General features: G+C 42.1%; 1 long non-coding RNA gene across 1 annotated transcript; it reads left to right on the top strand.

The window, feature by feature from the left end:
* Nucleotides 1-3253: 3253 nt before the first annotated feature.
* On the top strand, nt 3254-6373 carry LOC134289623 (uncharacterized). Its single transcript, XR_009998584.1, has 3 exons — nt 3254-3407; nt 3490-4095; nt 5120-6373. It is a non-coding gene; the product is annotated as an uncharacterized LOC134289623 (long non-coding RNA).
* Nucleotides 6374-15010: the final 8637 nt, after the last annotated feature.

Consider the following 15010-nt stretch of genomic DNA (forward strand, 5'->3'; position numbering starts at 1 on the left):
TTTAAATTTTTTATATTATGCATATAATGAAAAGTGGAGCAGATCTTCATTTACAGCGTATCACGGGGCAAGTGGGACCTATTCGGATTTTTTGTACAAATGGCTTAATATTATATTGGGAAAAATTTGTGGTATCGTGCATAAATTACGTAACACACATAATAACATTGTGGAGCCTCGTAGCCGTGCGGTTAGGGTCACCAAGCTTCTAATCGCACCATGCTGTGGGGTGAGGGTTCGATTCCCGCCCCGGGCGATGAAACTTTTCGTGAGAATAGTTTCTTCTCCGTATCCACTGGTGCATGCTCCGTGTGTCCGTTGTCTAGTGTTAAGTTTCGTTCAGTCTGTACAGCCTCTGGCTGAAGACGGTGTCCGTGTCTTTTTTTTTAAATAACGAATCACTGAGAAAAAAAAATGATTCAACTCTAGCAGCTGGTGCAAAACAAATTGATTTTATTCATACAAAAAGCGCCCTAAGGTTGATTTCCGAAAGATTTCTAAACTTACGTTTCATACTACGTAGTTGATGAGTCTCGCCAAAAGATTTTTCAAGATTTACAGATGTTATGTTTTCCCTTACATAATTTTACGATTAATAAATAAAGATTGTTAAATCGTGAACTTCGAATAAGTCGTTTTCTAATTTTTTCATACTTTATGGCCGGCTCCCTAGCATTCAGAACCTTATTATGCAACGAAAAACGAAAAAATAATAGAAATTACTTGAAAGCGGGATCAAACTATGAAATTGTGTTTGTTTACTCTCATAGGTCTCACTTGCCCCAGATACTGAAATGCACTGGGGCAAGTGAGAGCAGTTAACAAAAGGTAATAAATGAAAATAAATTACAGCTTTTTCGTTCAAAATAACTTATAAGCACTCCAAATATTATCCTGAAACCGAAAAAGTTTTACTTTATTTGTTATTCTATTTTTGAACGACGAATGTAGTACAGTACGTTAATCTCACTTAGTTAATTGAAAATTACATATGAACAAAAATAACATATATGGTCTCTTTATGGTGAGAACAATAAAAATTTTTGAATTCAAAGTATCCGTTGGTGTGATACCTATGTTTTCTATGAAGAATGTTTGCCTTAAGGCGAAACTGGAAGCATTTCCTCACTTTTTGGTTTTTGATTTTTTATTAAAAAACGAAGCAATATTTTCAAAATCGGTTTTCGTGCACATGTAGAGTATGGATCAAGGTATCTTCTGAATTTTTTTTGTAGTGGAAAATGTTTTTCGTTTTTGCAGAAACCATTTTTGAACAAAATTTCACAAAAAAATGGTTTCTGCAAAAATGGAAAACATTTTCCATCTCAAAAAAATTCATAAGATACCTTGATCCATACTCTACATGTGCACGAAAACCGATTTTGAAAATATTGCTTCGTTATTTAATGAAAAATCAAAAACCGAAAAAATGAGAAAATGCTTCCAGTTTCGCCTTAAGGCCGGACGGGACGGTGGTTGAATCGTCCGCCATTGCTCTGTTGTTAGTAAGATGCAAATCTCAACTTCTACTTCATATTATTGTCTAAAAATTTGATCGTTCATTTGCTCACTTGCGGTGCATAATCGACTAAAGTTTCAGCTACGTCAGTGCAGTGGAAATTGATATTTGCATCTTCAAAATCGTGAGGCAAATTGTTAGAAAGAGAGGGAAGATAGGAAAAATTACACGTCGTCCCGTGCGGCCTTAAAACTAACAAATAAAAAATATATGGCTGTAGGTCTCACTTGCCCCGGATTCTCGCTTGCCCCGGGGTACCTTACATAAGTAATTCCGGGTGTACTTAAGTTTTGTTCAAATGTGCCATTAATAAATATTGGAATTATTTAGTTTTAAATTTTAGGTGACTGTGAAGGAAAAATTCTAGGGGGTGCCAAATTTGTTCTAGGGGGGGCCAGGCACCCCTGGAACCCCCCTAGCTACGCCAATGGACAGCTGGTTGTAAAAGGTTCCAAAACCTGTCACAAATCCTATAATACTTTTATTAGGATTTGTAACGATCATCAAAACCTTCTCAAATCCAACCGACATGAAACTATTGCTTGGGAATAGACTCTACTGAGCTCCGGCGGTTCCTCCGTGTTTATCGATGCATGTCTGATGCATATGATCAGCCATACTCCATCTGCAGCCGCTGGTTCGTGATGAACCGTTGAAGTGTTAAAAAAAGGTTATGTGTTTCACTAAAGAACACTACATTACAATAATCAAAATGAAACTCCTTCACTTTAATACCGTCAACCCCTGCGAACTTGGCCAGAGGTTAATAAGGTAAATTAATTTAAAAAAATATGATCGTACCATCTAATGAAGGGTTTCAATACGTTAGTCGGTAGTTCCAAATTTGCTTGGAAAAATAATATAAAAAAAAACTATCGTTTCTCTGTTTTCGATCATTAATTATTGTAAACGATAACCTTTTGTTGCTGGTTGCCACTTCACATGAGGTCAAGGATTTTATGGAGGTAAAATATAATTACGGTTTCTAATGTTGCGGTTTTTTTTAAATAGGTTTTTGGCAAATGCCTTTTGGTAACATTTCAGTCGAAAAAGTGCTCAATTGCCATTATGTACCGCAACATTAGGAACAATTACCCTACTGAAGTGACCGGTGGAATACAAGTAGCCGGTAAATCCACAACATCGCTCCTGCTGACTCACCGAGCTTATTGTTGACAACCTTCCCCTATAATCTTCCGGGCACGCTGTTGTGAACGTGCTATCCTCGGTACTCCGGGCTCTGGTCATGATTGTCCGATATCAAGCTTCACACATCAATGGATTTATATGCCTCGTTTGCGTACGCTAGCCGGTTACATTTTGCGGTTCAAATCCACACGTCCAGTAGGGATTGATTTCATTTTCATGAGTTTGGCGGGCACTTTCTCTAGAAAGCAAAGCATAAATATTCGCAAATACCTATATTTAAGTAACATTTTTGTATAAAAAACTTACCCGGACATCACCAACATCGCCATGCAAATGCAACCTTCAATCACAAACTGAATTTTAGAAATTTTATGTTTTTTTTAATTAGCGGGAAAAAAGCTCAACCTGTGAAGTTAGCGGGAAAAAAGCTCAAAATTGTGAACCCAGCAGGAAAAAAGCTCAAAAATGTGAAGTCAGCAGGAAAAAAAATATTTCCTGCTCGAAGTTCGTGCCATGAGGTATAGGCGGCGCTTTAGGGGAGCTTTTTTCCTGCTCGAATTTTCCTGCTCATTTAGCAGAGGTGGAACAGCAGCGGAGCGAAATAATCGGATGATCCGATCTCGAACCAGATAAACGGGTGGTCCCAGCCAACTGAGCGGTGCAGAAATCGCTGGTTAACATTAATTTTGGACGCAGGAGGTTCTTTGTTCGGAAAGATCGCTGGTCTTCGTGATTTTCGGTAAGTAGGTACAAATATAATGATATGCTGATAATGATGATAATATAATGATTATTAAACGACTGAATGTATTCCATTTCAGGTAAATCAAAACATTGCGGTGCTTATGGAGCACGAGAGGATGCTGTATGGTGCATCACCGGATCCACAAACGGTGCAGGTGCAGGACAGTGCAGTCTGCAACAGAACAGAAAAAAGGCCAGTCAAGAATAAAAACCAAGGTTCGCAAGTCGTATTCGTCGAGACGCAGAATTACGTTCCCCCGAAGGACGTGGTGGTAATCCGGAGTATGCGAAATGCGTGCAAGATCCCCAACGCACAGAAGCAATCATTGCCAGCGTTTTTCTGGCTCTGCCGCGACGGGTAGACCATAGTGAAGTATAGTAGAGAAGCTGTGATGAAAGTGGTCCGATAAGGATGCGGAAGCCAATTCCAATAGGAAGAGATGGCGGCGAAGTAGAAGATGCGGTTAGTGTAGTGTTTAAAGTACAAGCTTAAATGCAAAAACAATGCGGCACCCCAGTTAACCTCGTCGGCATGCAGCAAACCAGTAATCCAAAACCGTGTCCAAAATCTGCCCTAACACATGAATGCAGCGGAAGCGGTCCAACAGCGAGTGCAAATTCAGCATAGGAAATATCTGGCCAGGGAAACGGTCACTATATCGATAAGAAAAAGTAAAGAAGGGGTAAGTATTGACATATTCCTTGGAATTTCAATAATCTTTTCTCTTGGGATTCTACCAACCAATTCCACCTAGGATTACTCCAAGACCTTCCACCGGGGATTCCTCCAGGCATTCTCGTCGGGGATTCCTCCAGCGATTTAGGGTGATACGCAAATTATGTCACGCAAAAATCAACCTTTTCCAAACCCCCAGCCCAACCCCACCCCCCCACCCCCCCTCTTCCCAAAGTGATACTTTTGTTCACGCTCCGCACAATGTCGTACTTTTTGTTCACGTTCCGCACAACTCCCCAACCCCACTCCCCCTAAAAGCGTGACGGCGTGACGTAATTTGTGTACGACCACTTTTTACCGGGGGTTCTCTGGTCGAAATGCCAGGAGGAATCCTCAATGGGAATCGCTGGAAGAATTCCTGGTGGAAATGCAAATAGGAATCCCCGCAGGGTAAGGCTGAAGGAATCCCTTGTGGGAATTTCAGAGGGATTTCCCGGTGAGGATGACTGGAGACATCCCTGGTGTTAATACCACAAGGAGCCCAAACGATCCCCACCGCGGAATTCTTTCACGATTCCCCTAAAGAAATTCCGCAGTGGGGATCGTTGGGGCTCCTTGTGGTATTAACACCAGGGATGTCTCCAGTCATCCTCACCGGGAAATCCCTCTAGAATTCCCACAAGGGATTCCTTCAGCCATACCCTGCGGGGATTCCTATTTGCATTTCCACCAGGAATTCTTCCAGCGGTTCCCATTGAGGATTCCTCCTGGCATTTCGACCAGAGATTTCTCTAGCCATTCCCAGTGGAGATTCCTCCTGGAACAGTGGATTCCTCCTGCGATCTTCTCCGGAGACTTCTCCAGACAATCCCTGCATTCTTACAAGTCCAGATATTCTTAACAAGAATTCGTAAAAAAATACATAGTAAATATTTCAATAACACTCTTTCAAACGCCTCCGAATATCCTCAATCACTTAAATAACTCATTAAAACTCTTAGCTAAACAATGATCCGTTTTATTTTTTACAGTTGCTGCTGTCTATACTATACATAGCAAACATCATTATGGACTTCGCATCTTGGTCACCTGGACGCATAGGAAAAGCAGCGCGAAGTAAAAGAAAAATGTCGCTAATCCAGTTTTGAACCGAAAACATAATATAAAATAAACAGTAACGGTGGGTGGGGTCGGGGAGTGTAAGGGTTTGTTGTACGCGAGAAATGATTGAAATTCGTCTTAAAAGTCCCATTAGACATGACAAATGTTTGGTCAAACAAGCCCAACAAGACCAACACGTCGTGAATCATAGCAACCTTGGATAAATGTTGCAAATTCTGCTTGATTGTCTGGGGCTCTAATGCTACTGATCTGATCGGCGTGACAATTTGTATGCGGGGAAGGTTCTTATTTTAGTGTGAGATAATCCCCATCTCTGGAAAAGATAACTCTCATACAAATCAATTTGGAAGGGACTTTTCCATGTAGCTATATGTAAAAAAACACACTGTATGCAGGCCAAGAGGCAGGCATTACGTTATTTGTCGAGCAATCTAGTATAGAATACTAGAACATTCAATAAATTGTTTTTAATACAAAAAAGTTGATTTGGGCGGTTTGAAAACCTGTTACACAAAAAAATATCATGAAATTTTTGTGATAATTTTAGACGCTCATTTCGCTTGATTTAAGTGGGCTAAGAGATAGTCTTGCAATAAAAATTAAATCACCTTTCAATACTTCAAAAATACGCTCAAAATTGAAGGTGATCCATTTTGCCCCGCGGCCGTTCGAATAGAGATTATATAGACAAGTACATGTGGCCAAACATAATTTTATTTTTCATGATCAACGAGAGTGGATATTTTTTTGATTAAATGCACTTAACTTTTATATTGGTCACATAACTAAATTATCTACATAAATAGTACGAAATAGGTTCACCATGTCCTCCTAAGTTGTGAGGTGACGCTTTACCTAATTATTTCTAAATCTCATAAATACTTTACCTTATAACTTTTTGCATTGCAAGTACTCAAATAATATTTATTGCCCTAGCTGAGTAGGTTCACCTTTTTCTCCCTAGTTGCGAGGTGATGCTTTACATAACTTTCGCTAAATATCATACCTATTTTGCGTTACAAATATCTGCAATTTCCTCATGAATTGTCGTAGCTGCGTAGTTTCGCCACATTCTCCTAAGTTCTTCTCAAGTATCTATTGAAATCTTATATTTTTTTTCCCTATTGAACTAATAATTTGAGAATTTGAATCAAGATTTAAACTTAACCCTTTATAAGGCCGAGAAAACTAAAAGAGTTATCATCGCATACTATTATGCAAATGATTATATACATGATTACATATACAAATCAATTTTTGTTTAAAAGAAACTCTCAAAAATCTAGGTGGCAATATAGTTGCCACTGCCCGTTTAGGCCAAAAACGCTGGTGGCAATATAGTTGCCACTGCCCGTTAACCCCAAAAACGAGCTTTTAAGGTGGCAATATAGTTGCCACTGCCCGTTTAGGCCACCAGCGCTGGTGGCAATATTCTTGCCACTGCCCGTTTAGGGTACTTTTCTTCTTTTGACTTCGACAAAAAGCCGGAAAAGAGATTTTAGAGTGAATTGGGGCTTAACCCATAATATAAACTGTGTAGTCCAGCTCATGTCAACCCAGAATTTGATTATATCTTAAAATATTTACCAAATCTATAATTTTACAATAAGTTTGAGCTAATTTTCTTCACGCGATCAAAATTAGCCATTTTTGAGACTACAAATGGCTCCTAAATTGTTGTTAAAGCTTTGTTTAGTACCAAAAAAATACCAGGCGTTGTTAGTAGTCCCAATTTTGCGTAAACCAAATAAAAAGTTCGAAATAAATTGTTATAAAACAGAAAAAAATACAAACAGTAGGTGGCAATATAGTTGCCACTGCCTTATAAAGGGTTAACCATGTCTTCAAATGCTTCACATACTTTTGGAATTTGCTGTTTCTTAAGGTGAAACATCAAGTAATCCCATTGCAATTTTTAATATAAACTTTAGAGGCACAAAGCTGACGAACCAAGCCGTACTTGTTTATCCTGGCTTTGCTCACTTGCAAAAAGAGGCAGCTTTTCCAAATCGAGCGCATTTGTGTACGAATTTTCATGATTAGTGCTCTTGAAAACGAGAGTAGGGGTCCAAGTTGGCCATTGTGGCAGCCATATTTGTATTCTCTGATGTTTCTCCTTAATAATTTGTATTTTCAAACCATTTATTTGCGAGAAGTAACCTTTTCTGTGGAACAAAAAATGTGTAGAGGTTAGTTTCTGAATTGCGTTTTTTTTATGAACGAATCTACCTTCTATAATAATTTCACAAGAAAATCGACCGAATATCTGATAAGTCAATTCGTTCTGCCAAGTAATAAATTTAGAAATGTTCGAATAGTACTATTCGGTGCGTCACTAATTATGCTTATCCAACCTAGATCCTTGCTCGTAGTGAACAGTTCTAATTAAGTAAAATTACCATATCCTATTAAAAATAAGCGAAATCAGGCATCAGTAAACTGATTTTTTGTTAACTGTATTTTTTCTTAATACTTTGATTACAGGATCGTTTTGTATACATATTATCAGTACACTTGAATTTTATTTACGCAAAATATAGATTTAGGTGGTACAAATGCAAAAATTTAAACAATTAAAAAGTTACTTCAACAAACGAAGCAAATGATATATAATAGACTCTTGCTTTAGAAGAAAGTCATATCTAAAGCGCAACGTGGTTACTCTCGAATGAGGGCCTGATTACGAGTGCCACTTCACGGTGAAAACCAAAAAGTGACACCGGTAATAAGGACGGTGAAAGTGATTCCCCTTTGATTAACCCACAACTTTTTCACCGTGGATTCGCAATGTGTCACCGTGATCGATTTTCACCGTGAAGTGACACTCATAATAAGGGCCAATTGTATTTTTTTAACGCCTGATGGTGGACTTGCTCCACTTCTTTGTAATCAGCATAAAGTTGTTCCGTTCGACCTTCCATCGGCGGGAATATACTGAAAGCTCCGCAACACCCTTCTTCTTCAGCCGCGTTCAGTTTTAGATAATTCTTGCTATTTTTCAAATTCAACCGTTTCTTCCAGGGTTTCTTCATTTCAACCCGGTATTCCACATAGATCTTAAGATCGGTAACGCCCAAACGGGGGATCTCGTAAATACCCCGACACCATTGATTGGGATTAGAATGAACATTTCCTCAGAATCTCTTCGAGAATCTTGCCAGCAGTCGTTCCTTAGAAAACCACGGCAGGATCATATTACAGCGTTGCCACCGATCGAATGTGGTGGACCGCGTCAGTTGGTTGCTCGTAGGTGATGTCGGAATGATCCACTCAAAAATCGTGTTTTCGATGAAGTAGGAATACTCCGCTTCCGGAAGCAATACCCAGCTTCTGGATTCATGGCAACACCTGGAAGCGGCTTGATGAAATGCGGGTACGATACTGGTAAACGATGACATACCCAGCGGTACGTCATTCGGACGTTCGAATGCCACCGTCCGTAGTCCCGACACTTGTCGACTTTTTCTCCGAACAGGGCATAATCACTTGCACTCCACAATTTCTACGAGAGCTTTTTCCACGTCGTCGGATCTCACTTCTCCTGAGAAAATATCATCACTTCTTCAAACCTTGTTCGAATATATTATTTTGAAATAGATCATCGAGCAGCGGCCACAGCAGACCCCGGTATCGGAAGTTGGCTTCTCTGTTTACCGAAAATCTGGTGAGTCATCTCCTAGTGGGACACGGCCTACTCGTCCACGAGATTGGCCTTATACCGAATCAGCCGGAACCAAGTTCACTCGAACGCATCAGTGACAAAGTTCTGCAAGCTGAAAATAGCGATACTGCGACGCCGACGATGCCTAGTTGGTGTCGTCGTTCAGTAACCGGTGGCCTAGCTGGTCCTTTTAAAAGATCTGCAGGATGTGCTCGTCACAGGTTCGTAGACACGGTAACCACGGTGTCGTATGAATACAGCGGATCAATCTATACCATCATGATGCATTCCAAACAGACGTCGGTATCCGGGTGTAAGTGGCAAGGGGGAAGGGAATATGCTGGCTCCACATTCAAAACATCACATCCGGCTGAAAAAAAAACTGTTTCATCCAGACGCGCCAACTTGGCCAAATTATTGGGGGGGCAAAACCTGATTTTTCTGATTTTTTGTATGGGAAAATCGAAAAATCGTCAATTATTGAGGGGGCAAAACTATGCTTGCCCCCCCTAAGTTGGCGAGAAAAGGGAAAAACAATCGTGAAAATATCGGTAACAGGCTGCAACACTGAACTTATACTGGACTGAAGTAAAACTAACCTGATGATATCCGATTCGGCGCAGAAGGTGCCTCTTCTCTCCGGATGTCTAGCAGATCTTTCGGTGGCTGGTCTTTCAAGACAGTTTTGCATGCGGCTCCCGACAGCCTTGTTACATCAACTTCGTGGCACGCATTTTCATTTACTTTCAATGGCAAAGAAGTTAGAAATTTTCAGATTTCTGTCGACTTTCAGCCACGTCGTTAATATTTTCCACAAAACCAAAACAATAACAAAACTGAAAACGTCACTGACATCAGCTGATCACAAATTCACCACGTCGCTGCTGCTAAACCGTAGGAGAGAAAGGGGCTCAGCGAAAATCGTGGTGGAAAAACTTATAGGAGAATGTAGGGCTAATCACTACTTCGCAAGGTTTTCATTGTTTTTCAATAGTTAGAGGCTTCAAAATATATGGGTTCCTTGGGAAAGTTTGCTCAATAAATTGTCGGAAAGCCATAGAGCAAATAAAAAAAATCGACGGGAATGGTCTATACACACTTAAAAAATATTCGCGGGCTCGGCTTTCCGTGCACAGCCGACTACTCAGCAAACTCAAAAACTGATATTTCAGTTAAAACTGCATTTGTTAGCTGATTCTCAGCAAAACAGTTGCCGAACCTCAGTAATGAACTGTCAAAGTTGCTGAGATCCCGGTTATGTTATTGTTTGCCGAACGCTCGGCTGTACGGTTCTCGGCAAAAGTTTGAGAAAATGCTGAGCTCCCGGCATTTCAAATTAAGTGTGTACCAATGATTTACAAAGCTTCCTAGGAATACCAAAATCTTGGGCAGTTAATTCACTTTAAAGCCCAGTACGCACCTGGTAAGAAAAGCACTCAAGAAAAAATCCCTCTAATTACCAAAGGAATTTTGACAACTGATTAGTATGGGAGGAAATGTCAGTTTTCCTTGGGGAATAATTGAACGGAACATTTTTCCGCAAGGAAAAGTGACAGCTCCATTTGATTTGCCCGGCAGGCGTTACGAGCGTTACACAATTTTCATTTCTTTTCAGCTGCGGACCGCTCAAGAAATTTTGACAACGAAATCATTTCTTGACCGTTTCTTGTCCTATCCTTTTCCACAGTACTTTTGATGTGCGTACTACACTTAACTCTTGTTTCACCATAAAACGTTTTCAAATTCATCGACAAGATACTCTTAACAGTAACAGAATAAAAACGCGTGTGGACTCGACAAAGACAACAACAAGACTGAATTTATTTAGAAAAAAGGTAAACAACACTATATTATAAAGGTAGTCATAAATGGGTAAAAATCAATTGCATTTAGCTACACTGTCAATATCCCGCTTCAATTGATGATCCCTAATTTCTCTCGAAGCTTGCAGAATCGTGGTGATGGCAAACCTTTTGTCATTATATCTGCCACTTGTTCTTCTGTTGACAAATACTCCAATTGTATCTGCCCGCTATCCACCAGGTCACGGACGAAGAAGTGTTGAATTTCTATGTGCTTCATGCGTTTGTGTTTACGAGGATCCGTGGTGACAGCAATGCACGGCTGATTGTCTTCAAACATCGTAATTGGTTGCTTGACGATCTGTCCGATAGACTTCAACAAGTTCCTGATCCACACTACGTCGCAACTGGCTTGGCAGAGCGCCATTAGTTCTGCCTCTGTGGTCGACAAGGCTACTGAACCTTGCTTCCTCGTTGTCCACATAACTGTTGATCCATTGAGCTGAATAACGAATCCAGATATGGATTTGCGATCGTTCAGATCGTTGCCCCAGTCGGCATCGGCGAAAGCTTCCAGCTTCAGCGGTGACTTACTACGCTTGTACTCCAGCTTGCAATCAGCAGTACCCTTCAGGTACCGTAGAACGCGTTTCAAGTGTACCCAGTGTTCGTTTGTGGGGCAACACTGAAAACTAGCAAAATAGGTGACCGCCGCTGACAAATCGGGCCTTGACGTCACCATTAGGTACATCAGACACCCAACTAATTCTCTATACGGTTTGTCCGTACGCTTCTTCTGGTCCTTTTCTTTCTCCAGCTTCAGACGAGTTTCCATTGGAATGGCGGAAGGCTTGCAGTCGCTCATCCCAAACCGCTCGAGCACACTTTTTACGTATGCCTGCTGATCAATCGTCATGGTTCCCGCTTCACGATCACGCCGGATGTTGAGCCCCAAGAAACACTTCACCTCCCGAAGATCTTTCATTTCGAACTCTTCGGATAGTCGCCGTTTCAGCGTCCAGATGGCCTTCTCTGAACTACTGACGATCAGAATGTCATCAACATAGATGACCACATACATCACTACACCATTTTGAAGCAAATAGTACAGACAAAAATCGTGCTCACTTCGGTTGAATCCAAGTCCACTAATAAAGTCATGGAATCTTCGGTTCCAGCTTCGAGAAGCTTGTTTCAAGCCATAGATGGCCTTGTTTAACTTGCACACTAGACCATTCCCCCTCTCAAAGCCAGCTGGTTGCCGCATGTAAATGTCCTCGTCCAGAACACCGTTTAGGAATGCGCACGTAACATCCATTTGGTGCACATGCCAACCTTCTTGATTCGCGAGAGCTAAGAGAATCCGTAGCGTTGACATTTTTGCCACCGGTGAATAAGTCTCTGAGAAATCAAAGCCCGGACGCTGAGAAAATCCGCGTGCAACCAGTCTGGCTTTGTATCTCTCCACTTCACCATCACTATTTCTCTTCACTTTAAACACCCACTTATTGTCAATCAGTTTTCGTCCTGTGGGCTGTTCAACCAACGTCCAAGTGTTATTCTTCGCTAGCGACGCAAGCTCTTCTTCAATGGCACTTTTCCACAAATTCCAGTCACTCCTTTTCCTAAGAGCTTCGATGTCCGATGGTATGTTCTCCAAATAATCTTCAGCGCACAGGGCAAAAGCTGTCGCACTTAGATCATAGTCTTTATGCCATGCAGGCTGCACTCTCGAACGTCCACTTCGCCGGACATCACCATCAACTTCTTCTGTATTTGTGTCTGCCAGATGCCACTGCTCCGAATTATCGCCGGAATCACTTTCTTCTTCGAAATCATTCTCTTCAAGATCACTATCTTCTTTATCAGCCTGCTGATTCTGATCCGATCTCGGATCGGACGCACGACTCTCGATCACAATTTCGTTGTCTTCTTCTTCCGAAAAAACTTCCGTCGCCGAACAGTGTCCCAATTTTTCCTCGTTGAAAATCACATCGCGAGCTACGAACACCCTTTTTCCGTTCCACACGCGATAGCCGCTAGGGGCATACCCAACGAGTCTTACTTTCTCACTTTTAGAATCGAGCTTCTTCCGCAACTGTTTCGGAATATGCACGTAGCACTCACTACCAAAAATTCGAAGGTTCGCGACGTTCGGCTTCTTGCCATGCCAAGCTTCATACGGAGTAACATTGTGTTTCACTGTCACGGATGGACTCCGGTTCAGGAGGTACACCGCTGTGTACACGGCCTCCCCCCACATATTCTTCGGCATTCCACTTGATGCAAGCATAGCCCGAACTTTTTCCACAATCGTTCTGTTGAGGCGCTCGCTGACGCCGTTTTGCTCAGGTGTGTACGGCACAGTAGTTTCCACCCGAATTCCATTCGTTCGACAAAACTTTCTGAACGCCTTACCTGTATATTCTCCGCCATTGTCACAAATCAGGCGGCCGATTTTCAGTCCGAAATGCGCGGATGCCATCGCCTCGTAATCTTCCAAACACTGAAGCACTTCGCTCTTCGACCGCATCAGATAAACAACAGAAACGTGGGTGTAGTCGTCAGTGAACGTGACGAAATAGTTGTTCCCGTCCCACGTCTTCGGAGTAATCGGCCCACACACGTCACTGTGCACTATTTCCAATGGGCGATTCGCCCGTTTCTCGAATCGACACTGAAATGGCTCTCGGGTTTGTTTCCCAACGATACAGGCTTCACACAACTTGTTCACCAACGGATTCGGAATCGCATCCACTTTCATTCCATCGACCATATTTTTCGACAACAATTTCGCGAGATTGTCACTTCCAAGATGACCATAGCGCTGGTGCCACAGCTCCAGCTTTCTGGGGACTTTTCCACTGATCATAGCACTTACTTCCGAAGCTTGAAAGGTTTTCTTCTGTTCACACTCGAAGTTCATACAGTACAATCGGCCCGATTGCCGACCGGTAGCTACTACTTCACCGTCAACTTCCACCGTCACACACCCATTGTAGAAAGTCACCTTTTTCCCGGAGCTCTCGAGGCGCCGCAGAGACAGAAGATTCAATGCCAAATCCGGAATGTATAGCACATCTTCCATTCTGATCTGAATCTTCTCATTATTCACTACCGAATGCGTAACGATACGACCTTTTTGACGAGCAAGCAAAACCACTCCAGTTTTCGCGGTCTGCACTACCACCGGTGTTTTCAACTTCTCCATATCATCAAACAACGAACTGTCATTAGTCATATGCTCAGACGCTCCACTGTCAAGGTACCACTTCGATTTCTTTGTTCTGCTCGCAGCAGCGATCTCACCACCAGCAGCAACAAAACTCACTGTTTTCGCACTGATATGGGCTTTTTCTTTCACTGGCTTCTTCTTCTCCGATTTTCGGTAGGCATCAGAATGTTCACTCTTCTTACACTGAGCCTTCTTGTGGCCTAAACCACCACAACCAAAACACTTCACTCTTGACGTCGTGCCGGTGTTTTGTTTTCCCGAAAACGCCGTTTCTTCTTTTTCCACCTCCTGCCGCTGTCCCCTCCGCTTTGCTTCCACGTCCAAATATTTCCTCCTGACCATATCCAAAGTGAGATTCTCGGAAACCGCCTCCATGGCCGTCGTCACCGCGTCGTACGACTCTGGCATCGTAAGCATGAGATGGCAGATGACATCTTCCTCTTCCATCCTCGCTCCGGCTCCTTTAATCTCGCGTACCAACTGGTCGAATTTGAGGAAATGCTCCTGCAGACGTTCTCTCTCGTCGTAGCGCATAGACAGCAGCTGGCGCTTTAGCATAAACCGGTTAGTTATGCTTTTGCGTTCGAAAACGTCATGAAGGCCGTCCCAGATCTGCTTCGGGCTAACCTTATCCTTAACGTACTCTAGGTGGCTGTCAGCGATGGCCTGAATGAGTACGGATCGACATTTGTTGTCCTGCTTGATGCGCGCTGCCTGTTGAACTTTCTTATTCTTCTTCTCGTCTTCTCCGGCTGTGTCCGGAATGTGCCAGAAATCTTCGTCCTCGGGCTCTTTCTCGACGCAATGCAAAACATCCAACTGCTGCAAATAGGCTCTCATCCGGAAACACCAGTTGTTGAAACCAGTGCCATCGAATGGCCTGATCCGGAGGGTTTTCGCTTCGTCATCCATACCGACCGACGCTTTCTTTCTAATCGCACTTCGAAAACTTTCACACAGTTTGAGGTTAGGCTGGGCCCATAACCTCTTAACAGTAACAGAATAAAAACGCGTGTGGACTCGACAAAGACAACAACAAGACTGAATTTATTTAGAAAAAAGGTAAACAACACTATATTATAAAGGTAGTCATAAATGGGTA

Source organism: Aedes albopictus, chromosome 3, assembly GCF_035046485.1.
Source record: "Aedes albopictus strain Foshan chromosome 3, AalbF5, whole genome shotgun sequence".
Taxonomy (NCBI): domain Eukaryota; kingdom Metazoa; phylum Arthropoda; class Insecta; order Diptera; family Culicidae; genus Aedes; species Aedes albopictus.